The sequence below is a fragment of the Anopheles gambiae genome, chromosome 2, assembly GCF_943734735.2.
Source record: "Anopheles gambiae chromosome 2, idAnoGambNW_F1_1, whole genome shotgun sequence".
In the NCBI taxonomy this organism is placed as follows: Eukaryota; Metazoa; Arthropoda; class Insecta; order Diptera; family Culicidae; genus Anopheles; species Anopheles gambiae.
In genome coordinates this window covers 105,811,328-105,824,936 of record NC_064601.1, presented here as the reverse complement: position 1 = coordinate 105,824,936, position 13,609 = coordinate 105,811,328, and positions in this window count along the sequence as shown.

The following is a 13,609-nucleotide window of genomic DNA, read 5'->3' as shown; positions in this document are numbered from 1 at the left end:
GTTTTCATAAATTCTCGCATTCTTTATTTATGTCTTTTCACTCAAAGAAAAGAAAAAATAATAAAAAAAAACAACCTGTGCAACCTATTCTTTCAGTCCATTTTATTCAATCAATAATTCAATAACTCTTTTTTTTCTCTCCTGCGTTGGTAAAGATTCCGGTGCCGAATTTTCACCTGCTGCCTGGTACGGCAATCGGCCCACATCGATGGTCCATAATTCATAATCCGCATAATTCATACTGCGGCAGAACGGATTCTCTACAAAGGCATCGGAGGGTTGTGTTTTTATTTTTATATTATTTCGACGCTGCCCTGTGTCTCGCTGCGCTTAAACTGGCGGAGAAGAGGATGCTTTATTTATTCATTCCCACTCGATCACTCCTTTTGGAGGGGTTGCCGTTCGTTCTTTTTTGTGCCAGCCACCCCTCCTGCTGTCGGTGTCAGTGTGCAGTGCATAAATCGTGAAAAGTGGCTCTCGTCGTGCAGTGACACTTCCCGCACAATCCAGCCATTCGTCGACACGAATGTTTGTTTCGGTCAGTCGGGCTGCTTAAAAAAAAAGCCATAACCATAACCATTTTTTGGTGTGTGCGCTTGTTGTTGCTCACAGCAGCAACACACTGTTTTGCTTTCGAGCGGGGAAGCGGGGTTTTGGTTTGGGTGCATATAAAAAATTATTACACTCACAGTTTGGGACAAAATCGAAGAAAGGATAACATAAATATTAAGCCACCACGGGTCCCGTGGCAGCCGCAGTCCACCGAGGGGCCAAGTGTAGCGTGCTCGAGAGCGCGCAGAGCGGGCCATAAATGAGATCGACACAATTAAATTTACGACCGCTTAAGGTTCGATTTTCCTCTATAAATTTCCAATTATGTCGGTTGATTTACAAGACGAGATATCCTTCCACGCCACCAGGGAAAGGATGCGCTGATCCGCCCCTTGCACTACTTCACCTTTGTCGGTTGGTTGACGATTGCCTTCCTTTTGTTTCGTCGATTTCTTAACTCTTCATCCATTCCCAGCGTGCGTAAAACTAGAACAAACTTTCGGGCGCGCTAGGCAAGTGCGTAAAACAACAGCTTTGCCCCATTGCACCCCTTAGATTATCTTGTGCATCCAGCGAAAGCAGCCTGGCTTGATCGTGAAATGGAGATATCCTTCGAGGCGCGCCAGTGCATTAAGCCCACTCGCCTGCCCATCTGTGCCCTAGCCGCCGCCGCCGCAGAAGAAGAAGGGGTTTCAATTTCACGCCCGTAATCGATCCCTCTTCGACCTGAATCGATCGTTGAAATGATGATCGCGCAACCCTAATCGAGCCTCAACGATCGAGTTTTCTCAACTCGCCACTCGCGCACGGGGGCTTTGTTACAGGCCCTGAGTGATATGCTTTTAAAATGCGTGAAGCTGTGGGCATGATCCTCTCCCTACCAGGGACTCGTGTGCGATGCGCATCGGGATGAGATGAGAGCGGGAATTCCTGTCCCTGTGGATCGGGAGGAAAAGCATGTTTATAAAATATTTTGAGCCACAAGCAAGCAAGCAGGTGTAGATAAATGGTCGTAAAGAGGTGTTGTAAAAGGATTGTGTGCTGGGAGGATATAATTTCTTTTTTGGAATGATAAAAGGCGCCGATCGTTATTACAATGATGAGTTCGAAATGTAAATTAAGGGCTTTTAAGTCTATGTCCTACCTTTTTCTACTTTCGTTGATTATGTCATTAGTTGGATAATGTAAGAAGCGAGAGAAATAGTTAATTTTAAGGTTTTCATGTCAAATACCGGGGAAGAAATCAATTTTCTACTTGAGTTGTATGATCCAACCTTCTCTAGCGCTAAACGCCTAGAATGTAGGCAATCTCATGTTCGACGGAGCCGTTCAATTCATCCACTGGTCGTGTGTCTAGGAAGTGCATTTTTTCTTCCACTTCTAAGCACGTTCAGAAACCGTTAGGCAAAAGGAAACTGAAACCACGTAGCACGTAAAAAATCGTATCGTTTTGCTTCCTGTTGAACATGTTTAAGCACAAAAAAAAACATCTAAATTTCCGCAAATGAAATCTGTCCTTGAGATTTGAGCTGCCGAATCTGTCTGATAACGATCTAGGGGCTAGCCGATTGCTGGTCTCAGCCATCAACAAACAACCAGCAACAACGCACAAAAAAAAACCAAATCCCACAATTTCGGCGCACCGCAAAGGACACCTTCGGCTTTTCTGCGTGCACTTTCGCCAGCCCTTACGGATCCGGGGTCCTCCGCTCTTAAGCCAACCCACCGTCCGGGTCCGTGGGCATTGCGGTGCCGCCGGGTGCACTGCCGCGGTTTTTTTGCATTGTTCTTTCGGGGAAAAGTTTTCTCCACTTTTTTACACGCCGTAGGGCATTGAGGTTAAGGAATCTTGAGGCGAAATAAAAAAAAAAAACCTCCTGAAAACCTATCACTCATCGGGACCGCTGGATAAAGGATCGGTTGAGGAGGTTGTGTGTGTGTGTGTTTTTTTGTTGCTTCGTATCCCGTTCCCTCAAGGTGGTACTCTTTCTTCCCACTCTCCCTCCCAGAACAATGGGTCCTGGGTTGGACGGAGCTAGGGCAATTGGGAAGTTGGTTGTTTTTTCCTTTCGAGCTTGGATTCTTTTTTCTACTTAGAAAGCTTCAGGTTTTTTTTTATTTGTTTCTTCCCGTCAGTCCCAAGATTCTCCTGTTTCGTCATTCTGATTCTGAACTCGGCGAACGTCCGCAAGCGTGGCCCTCCGGGTCTCTTCTTATCCGTCCTGGATCTTGATCCAACTCACCCTTGCTCGCTATTGCCCTCTTGCCCGTCGGCAGTTGCACTGGCTTTTGTTTTCCTTTTCGGAGGATTTTTCGGAGGCCAGCCGACCGGCTTCTTGGTGCGCTTCTACCGTGCACAGAAGGAAAGGTGCAAAAAGGTGTGTGCGTGTGTGAGAGAAGGGGACTGTGTTCGGTTCCTCTCTTAAAGATCCTATTTTATCCTACACCGGCTATTCAACCCGATATGGTTATTGTGTAAATATTTCGATGTTGTTTTCGATCTGCTTTAATTGAGAGATGAAATTGTTAATAAAACCAGATAAAAGTAAGGCGAAAATCCTTGGATACGCTTTGAGCGTAAGGGAGGAAAAAAAGGACAATGGTGGGACTTTTTTTTTGCAGGACGGTGGACAGGTAGGTTGGTAAGCGACCGAGAGAGGGAGATTAAACTTGCAGCCATGGACGTGAGGCCAGCTTTAAGGTCTAATTGTGTAAGGCGAATGCGGCACCACACCACCGGGCACAAGGCGCGTGGGGAGCGGCAAGAGAGGAGTTTGGTTGAAATATGAAACGTTTCTGATTTGAAAAGATGGCAAGGGGCAACATTGAAACAATCTGTCCCAGACTCATGGAAAAAAAGGGATCGGGAGCGTGTGGCCAGTTGGTGCCCGCCGGACAGCCTTTCAATCTGTAAAGAACCAAAAAAAAAAAAAAAATGGGACAAGAGATGGATGCGTTTTTGGTGCGATTCAGTTACCCGGTTTGACCCGTCCCTGCCTTTGGCCGCAATCAATGCGCTCCACAGTGACCCGTGCTGTGATGGTTTTGATTGAAGCAAGAAATAATTTATCTTTCCGCCCCGGCTACCGACCCGTGGGTTACGGGGGATTTACGGGCGGTGTGCTCTTCGGGGCCTGCCGGGCAGCATTCAGCAACCCAGTAAAGAACGTTCAAGAGAAGAAAATAACAAACAAACAAAAACAAAACTCACATTTGGCACACTGCTGGTGTGTCCCGCTTACGCCAGCGCTCTAAGCGCACTGTTGACGACTTAAAAGGCGTACCGAAGGATCAAACTGTACACAAGTAACACGGGTGGGTTGAGTAAGTTGATACGAAACAAGGCAATGGGGTATTGCTTATTCCTGGCAAACAGAATGAATTGTTTTCGGATTGTTAGTGAAGGCATCTGGATCGGCCGAGGGACCTCGAAAGGCGGTGAATCAATGCGCACCCGAACGGGGGAATATTGGCGGATTGATCAGACGATTGCGCTTACGGTTCGGTTGCTTTGTTGTGTGTTGCAGAAAAAAATGGGTCTTGTGTACCGACCAGTCGCCGCCAAGGTGGCCTAAATAATTTATTTATTTCACTCGTTTTTTTTTCTCTCGCTAGCCTACAAAAAGCAGGACACAATCCCATCTGCTTAAGAGCATTGTTGTACGTGTTGGTTATGAAGCCGTCACACCTCGTTACTAAGTTCGTTTGCTGATCAGTAGATAAACAAGCAATGATGCGGTTGTGCTTGATCGTCACGGCATATTCGGTACGGGGTATACTTTTTAAAGGCTTAAATAAACATGTAATAAGCTCCGGATGCCTATCTGGCGTACTTATCGGGCACAAGTTAATCACGTTTGTACGACATTGACATTGGGCGATATGTTTCGTTGATATTGAAACGCTGATATAAGGAATAGAGGAACGTATTACTATTCTAGCGCATCCTAGCGGTCATATATGACGGATAATCCTCCTATCAGAGACGGGCGGATCTTAATCTTTGCATCAGGACGGTGTGCTTTGTGCGGTTAGTTGATGTGTATGTGTGTTTTGTACACATGTCGAACAAAGCAGAGATTAGCTGAGGGTTCGTTTCCACATACGAGACATGCGTGAAGATGTTATCGAACGTGGAAAAGATTCCTGAGAACAAAAATACTTGCAAATTCTGGTCAATATTTTTGTAGCAAGCAGGCTTATAATTCTTATAATTAAAAAAACTGCTTTGTTTTGTATAAAATTGTATTTTGGTTGGGATATGTATGCACTGTACTTGTCAGAAAAGGTTCGTCACTGGTTACACGTATGCCAAGCGTTGAAGTCTTATCTTTTGAACAGATAAATGGATAACGTGCGTCAAGGTTTTTTGTTCAAAACATTTCTTGTACTTTTTAAAAGTTAAAAAAATTAATAATATTAATCAGATTTAGGTTTAAGTTGAAGATACATTAAAATGATTGAAAACTGGTTCCAACTTCTGCATGCGGATTTATTTTTAAGGGTTCGTTGCTCGTTACACATATTGCATGCATTGAAGTCACTTGTTTCGCAAACAGAGAGTGATGAATTGTTACTTTAGTTCGCCCTGTATGTTGATATAAATTGATAAAAAAATCGTTTAATATGGTGCCTTAATATGCAACTACAAAATTACGTCCAATTGGCCGATTACTGTCTTGCCAAAAGGCGCATTGATGGTTTTTACACGTAGTTTCATTTTCTTCAATTATTGCTCAATAAAGCAGCATGTCTCAACACCCTGAAACACTGCCACCGAAGGGTCGCTCGCAGTAAACTATCTTTCCCTGAAAAAGAAAAAATAAAGAAAAGCATGCCCCACGGGGCGACACCGCGCGTTGCAGTGGTGTACGACAGCATGCGCGGCATCTGATACGGTACGGTACGGTGCCGTTGGGCAACGCGGATGTGGCGTTACGCCAGCCGATTACACTCGCACGATAAGCGCACGGTGATCACGGTCCTCCGTTTTAACACCCATAAAATGCGCCCGCGGACCGCGTCGATTCCGTGGACAACTTTATTCGCGGTCAATCTTGATCGGAGGTTTTTTGTAGTTGTGTGTGTTACAGGGGGACGGGTCAGCGTCTAGGCTTTATCCGCGCGTTCCTTTTATGGCGCGTCGGGTGAAGCGTCTGCATCTCAAGCGGTATAGAATTTTACGAGCCTGTGCGCCAGTGCGCTAGCCGCGGGAGCCTGCGTCGGTTTGGGAGTGCTTAATGTGTCCTGACCCACCCCCCTTCCCTTTTCGAAAGGGCGACCTCCGGCCCACTGTCCATCACTGTCACCGTGCCGTCATGAATTCGCTTTAATATGTAAATTTTTAATTACTGCCTCCCATAAATTTATGCCCATCAGAGCGGGAGAGCCCATCCCTGCTACGTTCGTGCCCAGCCTTTCAAGTGGCTGTCGGCTGGTTGGTATGGAAAACGTTTAGCAGGATGGCAGGGGCAGGGTGGGGGAGTCAATAGTCCTCCACGTGCCAGGGAGCACGCTCGGCACGCCGCTGCAGCCGGGCGCACACCCGTCGTAAATTGAGCCATTGTCCGAGTGCCATTCCGGACGATCCGTTTTGGAGTAGCGCCCAAAGGTGACGGGCAGCAAATGGCGCACGCCTTTGCGCCCCATCGTTGGGCCGAGACCGGTTACTTATCGGGCGCTCGCATGCTCCCAGCTCCACACGGTGGGTTCGATCATTTTCTCACGTTTGTATGGGCCAGGGCTGTCTGTCTAGATACGCCCGACCCGGCGTAAAACTCGTTCCCATCGATCTTCGTTTTGTGTTGGTAACCCTTTGACCACGATCTCGCCTGGCTGGCTGGCATCGCTGCCGCTGGGTCGCGGTGCCCCGGGGGCACACCGTCGTCCATCCATGCCGTCCACCGGTTCTCGATCGTATGATTTATTCCCGTTCGCTCTTGTGGTTCTTTTTCTCTCTCTCTCCCGCCGACAGCTTCCCAGTTTGGAGGAGATCTTTATTGGGTTTATCTTGCCGACGGGCTTGAACCGCCGATGGTGGCGATCGCGCTTATAGCCAAACGAAAATTGACTTCTAACGTGTCACGTTGTTGATTTTGGAGTCTATTGAGATGGGTTAATCCCGGGAATAGACCTTGCCTCGGGTGCGCAGCTTTATCGGCGGGATTTAATTTCATCGCGTTTCTTGAGAAGCTTTGTTGCGTTTGAAGTGTTTGAGTGGGGGGAGCTTTAATTCTTTCCTAGAAGAGACAGCCTTATAAGAGGTACGATTTGGGGTCTTTTAAAAATATTTAAAAAGCTTGATTTTGGATTTAATTCTATGGTTTTAAGAAATTAGTTGTGTTTACTATCGAAATAAAAGAAGAAAATTCACTTTTACTTTTCAAATATTAGCTTTTAAAATACTTTTGTCAATTTTGACCGGTCTTAGTAGATGAAGAACACACTTTACGTGCAGGTGGTCGTCTGTTTCAATTTCTGAACTTTTTATTTTTGCATGCATCGCTCTTGACATTTACAGCATGTAGAATAAAGTCGTCTGGGCAAAGCGGGCCCAGTTCGCTCCCTCGCGAGTTCCACCTCGTTCTTTCGATGCGTCATAAAAGCCCACATACATACACACGAGCACACATCTTCCCAAACGAGGGAACGCGTTCGACGCGACACATTAAAGACCTGTTTCATTTCGATTACATCCACGTTACCAATTTCCTCGAGCAGCGGGAGGTCCACCGCCTTAGCAAAGCCCTGTCCACCGCTGTTCCCCTTGCCCCTGTTTCGTTTTCCGTCCCGTGGGATTGTGGTGTATGTTTACAAATCCTCACCGGAAAAAAAACAACCCCTCATCGATCGGCGGCTGCATCTCTTGCACCTTCCCCGTACACACGTTCCGTTCCCGCCTGCACGGTTAAAAACGGGAGGTGGAATAACCGCCTTGCACACGACATAAATCCTTCCTCCTGGGGGCGGTCAGACACGCCAGTGACGGGGTACCGCGCTGGTAAATCCGCTGGCAGTTGTCTGATCATCCTTTGCTGGACACGCTAGGGCCCCCCCGTCGGGCTTAGAGCGAACCCTTGAGCACGGGCGCGGTGGGTTTAGATGGTGGCGTTGGCTGCGAGCGGGGTGGAGGGTACAAGATCGATTGAAATACGGTAAGGGACTTGGGATTAATCTGCGATCAATCGCCGGTTTGCTCGGGCCGGTTTGGTCCGGGTAAGGGCGGACGTCGTACAGGGAGGGACGGATTATTGTTATGGTTATTATCATTTTTATTGCGCTTACCACGAGCAGCAGCCGTTTCGGGTGGACGTGTAAGCGTGGTCGGCCGTGGTGATGGTGGTGGTGTGTCATTGAGTATCGCATGGGCAAGGCTTTGTGGATCTCAAGTGGCAGTTGGCAGTTTTTTTTATCGGGCTCGGGTCTGCTAAGCTGCAATAAACCGCTGGCAGGCTGGCAGGTGGACGCGAGATGCGCTTAATGGTGTGATTAAAGGTTAGCTTAAGGACCCGGGAAGACTTTATTTTATAGTCTTTAAGGGCTAAATCACAGTTTTAGTTGCTTGTTAGTGCGGATTTGGAACAAACTGATCCAAGTTAGGGAAAAACATGTTTTTATACTTTAAACACGGACCTATATTGAGTGATATGCTTGTTGCAGCAAAGATGATTGATAATAATAATATTAAATCAATGTCGTTGAGTGCTACAATTGCAGTGCAATCTAATTGAGAACCTATACAAACCTTATATCCTAAAAATATCCAATAAGAATGAATCCAGATGGATTCAAACAACATTTTTACTCGCCGACCATGGCAGCTTCAATCTTTTCTTTTACACTGCACACATCTATACGATCGCGTCAAAAGCATCACCTTATCCCGACGCACCAAAAGGATGCCGTCCTGCTAAGATCTTCCGACAAAAAAAAAACCGGACAACAAAACGGCAGAGCGTGTGAGAAAAGTTCATTTCCGGATTTGCAACGGGATGGAACAAAAAACCACAAATCAGAAAAATACAGGCAGCGGTCCGATGGCAGCAGGACATACCCGGCACACGAAAGCACATGAAAATAATCCTCCCAATTACGTTCGTAATATGGTATTATGCGTTGCATCACAGCTGCGGCCTGTCGGCCTTTTTGAGTGTGAGCTGCGAAGTTCAACGATCGCACCAGTAGCAAGTGTGAGAAAGTGTTACACGTTCGGGGGCACGCGGCTGGAAAGGAAAGTTCTGTCCCAGCAGCACGGCAGGCGGCAGGGGACGGCTTTGCCAAACTTTCTATCATAAATCTGTTTCTGATCGTCAAACCACAGAGCCGCAGAGCTCTGACAGATTGGCAGCGATTGCGTGGATCGTGGCGATGGCTTCTGTCAGAGGTCGAGAGTTCAATCTGGCGTGATGGGAAGCTGAATTCAAGCGACAGATTGCAGGTTGCTTCGCATTCAGGGAAATGGTAGAACATAAAAAGGCCCAAAACAATGCATCTTAACAAACAAGAAAGGAGGCAATGTGAGGCATCTTTCCTCATTACATTTCTAAATGCCAATTTTTGGGAGCAAATTGACGAATGTTTATGTGGAATCTCGTGATTACCGGGCTACCGGGTGCCTCTTCTTCCGGTTTCATTTACACCGGAGAACAGAGAAGCGACCCAGCTGTGGACAGCTCCCTTGGTACTGAGCCCAGATGACATTCGTGCTGCTGCCGGTCTCTTTTTCAATGCCAGCGAAGAGCATCGATAATTACAGCGCCAAAATTCAAAACAACATTTTTGAATCTGCAAAGAGGCGTATTTCACGTTGTTTCGCGCGTGCAAAATGTGGAGGTTTTTTGTGTGTGGCACAGGTCGACAACCGTACCGTTCCACCGTGTAAGGGCAAAACGTGCTCCAATGCGCTGCAGCTGCAGGCAGCGCTGCTTCAATCGGAAGCTGATATGATGATGATGATGATGCGTTTTTTTCTTCTTCTCAGCGCTCCACAATGCGGCGCACAACGTGAATGCATTTGCGATCGGGAGTCGATAGATTGGTTGAGCTGGAGCATGCTCCCCGGCACCAAAAGCAAACAATATCAATCATTAGCGAAGCCATGTTTGTAAAACGGACAGCCACGCTCGAACAGTGGCTTGAATCTGTTTCCTTTGCTTTGTGAGCAAGATGTTTGCAAAGGAAAAGAGTTATTTCGATGCAATTAAAAGTGGAAAGGTACGAATGATGCGCCACTGATTGGGGGCTGCATTTGCTGTCAATTGTTTGGTTCATAGGGTTAAACATGTGTTAAAAGCATGCCAGAGGGAGAGAGAGAGAGAGAGGTGCAGAGGTGTATTGTTTCGTGCAGTACCCAGAAGTACATTGTGCAGGATTAGGCTAAGAGGCAGCCAAACAAGTCGTGATGTTTGCAGAGCATTTTGTAATGTATGTGATGAGTTCAGTACTACTTATTATAACGTCCATCTAATATTAACCATAGTTTGCAATGTATTTTATACATTCAAACTGGTTTTAAAGATCTTCCAAAAATTCAAATATTGCGCATTTGGCAATCTGATTTTAAGAAGACTTGTTAACTAAACGTCGTCTAAACGTTTAGTGTTAACTAAACGTCTTTCCAATCCATCGATTCTCAACAAGCAATTACTAAAAGCATTTTTTAGCTTGCGTTTATTACCTAAAATGATATTACATGTTCTGGTATTATCTGCTGATGTTGCAAACAGCCAATTTAATCACTCACTAAACTTGCAAACCATGCCGTAGCGTGTCGCTATTATCTCCCGATGCACACCCATACGCTAACCCGAAGATGATCGCTTATCTGATCCTTTATCGCATTAACTGGTACAACTTACTTTCCGATGCTAATGCCAGTGTGCACCAATTCCCTGAAGAAAAAAAACCTTCCCCAAATGGGTATGGGTTTGCCTAAAACATATTTCTGTTTAGTGTGCTTGATGATAGCCCCGATTACGACGATCTGGACCTGGAACTTATCCTCCGGATATGCGGCATAAAAGAGCAGCAACATACTTTCAACACACACTTGATCGTCTACGTGGTGTAGTTATTTTTTTGTGTGCATCCTCCCGCCCGACTGTCTGCGCCGGACACAGTGCAAGCGTTGCCGGCAAGCGAAAAGCAAAGGCGTACTAATCGCCCTGCGATCGGCGAAAATGCAAGTGTGAACGGATAATTTGGGGGTCCTATCGATAATTAGAAGATCACACGACGGGGCTTGCGCGCCGCGCCCGGTCGGCGACTGCATCGTTTCGCTTTCGATTTCACTCGATCGAAATGGTGCCGGTAACAACACAGGGTACGAGGGTAATAAATTTACTTCCCCTTAAGCGAAATGAGTTTCCGCTGATGGGGTTTCATCAGCGTAAACGGATGAGCTTGTGAAGGGGTGTTTTGTTTCCCGCTCGCTTCGCTGCTCAAGGCACCGTATTCTATTTGGTAGAATCATATCTTTTTACAACCGACCCGTTTAAGCGCGCGCGCGCTGATGGATGCAACATACTTGTGGCTCCATACAATGCTGGGGGAGCTTCAAGATTGGAGGAAAGGGCAGTAGTGCCCCGGGAGGCAAAATGGCTAAATACGCCCCGGCATGCGTCAACAGGGCAGGTGATGGAGTGGCTGGCCGAATGGGCACCGAATGTATTACCGAAAATAAGCGACCGAAAATGGCCCCCGGGAAGGTGGCCCTGGTTGGTTGGTGGTGGAGGTTGGGAGCTTAAATCACCGGCTCTTGACGCGCGCGCCTGACTAGGCTGCTGACGGGTGCGAGTTTGACGAATGCGCGCGAAAGGTGCGAAAAAAAAAGCAACAACGAAGAATGCCGCCACTCTGCCATAATCAGCCCTGCGGGACGTTCGGCGGCTCGTTAGACGGTTGTGGTCCGCCGTTCCTATTTTTCATCCTCCACCCGGCCCGGGCTGGTCCCTTCTGGTGGCGTAAATTAGTTTTTCTGCCCCTAGTGTGTTGCTTAGGCCGTCGTGTGGTGCTGGTGGCGGTGGTGGTGTTTCGCTTTGCCTACATTATTAGAGCACCGTCCAACTGCGCAACCAATCGAGCAGGGAGGAGAAGGGAATTGGAACCCAGACTGAACCCGGGCGAATTGGAACCGTGTTGGAACGTTTTAATATTAATTTCCTCACACTGATGGGAGGCTTGTGATGTATTCCACCTGAAGGTGGATTGTACGGTGCGATCGGAACGCAGACGCCCAAGGATGGATGTTTTTGGCCGGGCACGGCGTCTGTCTGCTAGTGGCGGCATCCAGAACTTGGTGCTGTGGATGATTTGTCGTAATGATTACGATTTCAGATGCGGCGTCCTGTGTGTGTACGGGGCGTTAGAATTATGCAGACGAAATGGCGCACTAAGCGTAGGCAGAGAACTGGTGGATGGATGGAGCGGCCGGTGGTCTTGGGGAAGTGGTTTTATGTTATTGGAGCTTGTTGGATGGTTCGAATTTGAAGACATTGACCGAAGTATAAACTGAAGAAGTATCCTGGAGCAATACGTTTTTACACAGAAAAATTGAACCTAGAGCTAAGGTACGAATAACATAAAACATTATTTTTGTTTTATTTCTCATAGTTTGATGCAAAATAGCAAATTTCCGTTCTTTTAATACCTTTGATACACGTCACTCAAGTTGTGAAATGAATCAGTTTTGGTGCTGGTTTTTAGATTATTGCTCCATATCCGGATCGAAGGACCAAAATTGAGCGAAAATATATCTGATCTATCGTAGAGGTGACATTATTTGTTATTCTATATTACAACTACCCATCTAGTTCGCTGCTAACTTAATCTTAGTAGGATTATGTACGCTTCTTGATATCCAAACAGAAAATATCATGCTTGTAAAACGATCGACCCATGTTCATACAAGGTCAATATTTTCCTCTACAATATTTTTCGGTTAATTCCGATCAACATGAAGCTGACTTTTAAATAAGTCTTTTCTTTGGGAATCGCTTCACCCGTGCCGAATCGAATGTCCCGCCATTTAAAGCGAAACCATTATTTACGAAAAGTTTGTTCAAAATCATTTTTTTCCCTTTTTGGGCTGCCCTTTATGTCCCCTAAGCCTGCTGCATCTGATCAAACAGTGAGGAAACGTTTAATGGCCGGTCGTTTGACGGAATGAAATAACCATCATCTGCCACATATGAATCCCACAAATTCAATCGCCTGTGCGTATGTGTGGGTGCGCCATTGTGGCAGGGTCACAATTCTCACTGCTCCAATGCCGGGATGCACCTTGTGTGCCCCGTGATTGACATCCGATTTTCACGGCGAATTAGTTCCACCCAGGAACGGGTGTTGTTGCTGATTAGGATGGCTTGGTTGTGTGGTAAGCTAAATGCCGCACGCCGGCGGCAACCGAACACTTTAGGGAGCAAGAAAGGGACGCACAAAAGGATCACGATCGAGACAAAAAGGTTCTGCAGCACGATCGGACCGTGCGGCCGAGCGTCCGTAAAAAACAGTCCTTCGCACGCTGGCAAGGGAAAAGCTTCGAACGACGCAAGCGAGTGTTCTCAAATTTCGTCCGCTTGCTTCATATTATCACCCGACCGTGGATAATCGGACGATCCCAAAGGCACGGGCAGGCGCTGGTCAGCTAGAGCGGTACGGTTGGCTGTTGAGAAAAGAAGCCCGGGACGCTGTCCGGATGCTGCCCGCCGCACGCGGGGTCTTGAAAAGCGAAGTCGTATCGAGTGTAGGATGTGTCGAGCAGCTACGGCTTTTCTTTCACCGTACGAACCGCTGAAAAGACGTGCAGAGATCGATGGGACCAGGAGAGACAAAAAGGACTCCCTCACACACACCGACAGTGTAACGAATCGCCGGCCTCGGGTGTCGTCCCTTTTTGTGTCGTCGTGTCCTTTCACCAACCGATCTTTTCTTGTCCGAAACCTCACTAGTCAGCGGGGATGAAAAAAGGAAACATTGTCACCGAATTTGCACATGGCCTCACGCTTATTAGCGTGACAGTTCGGGTGCTGCGTATTAAACTGTTCTCCTGTTGTGTACC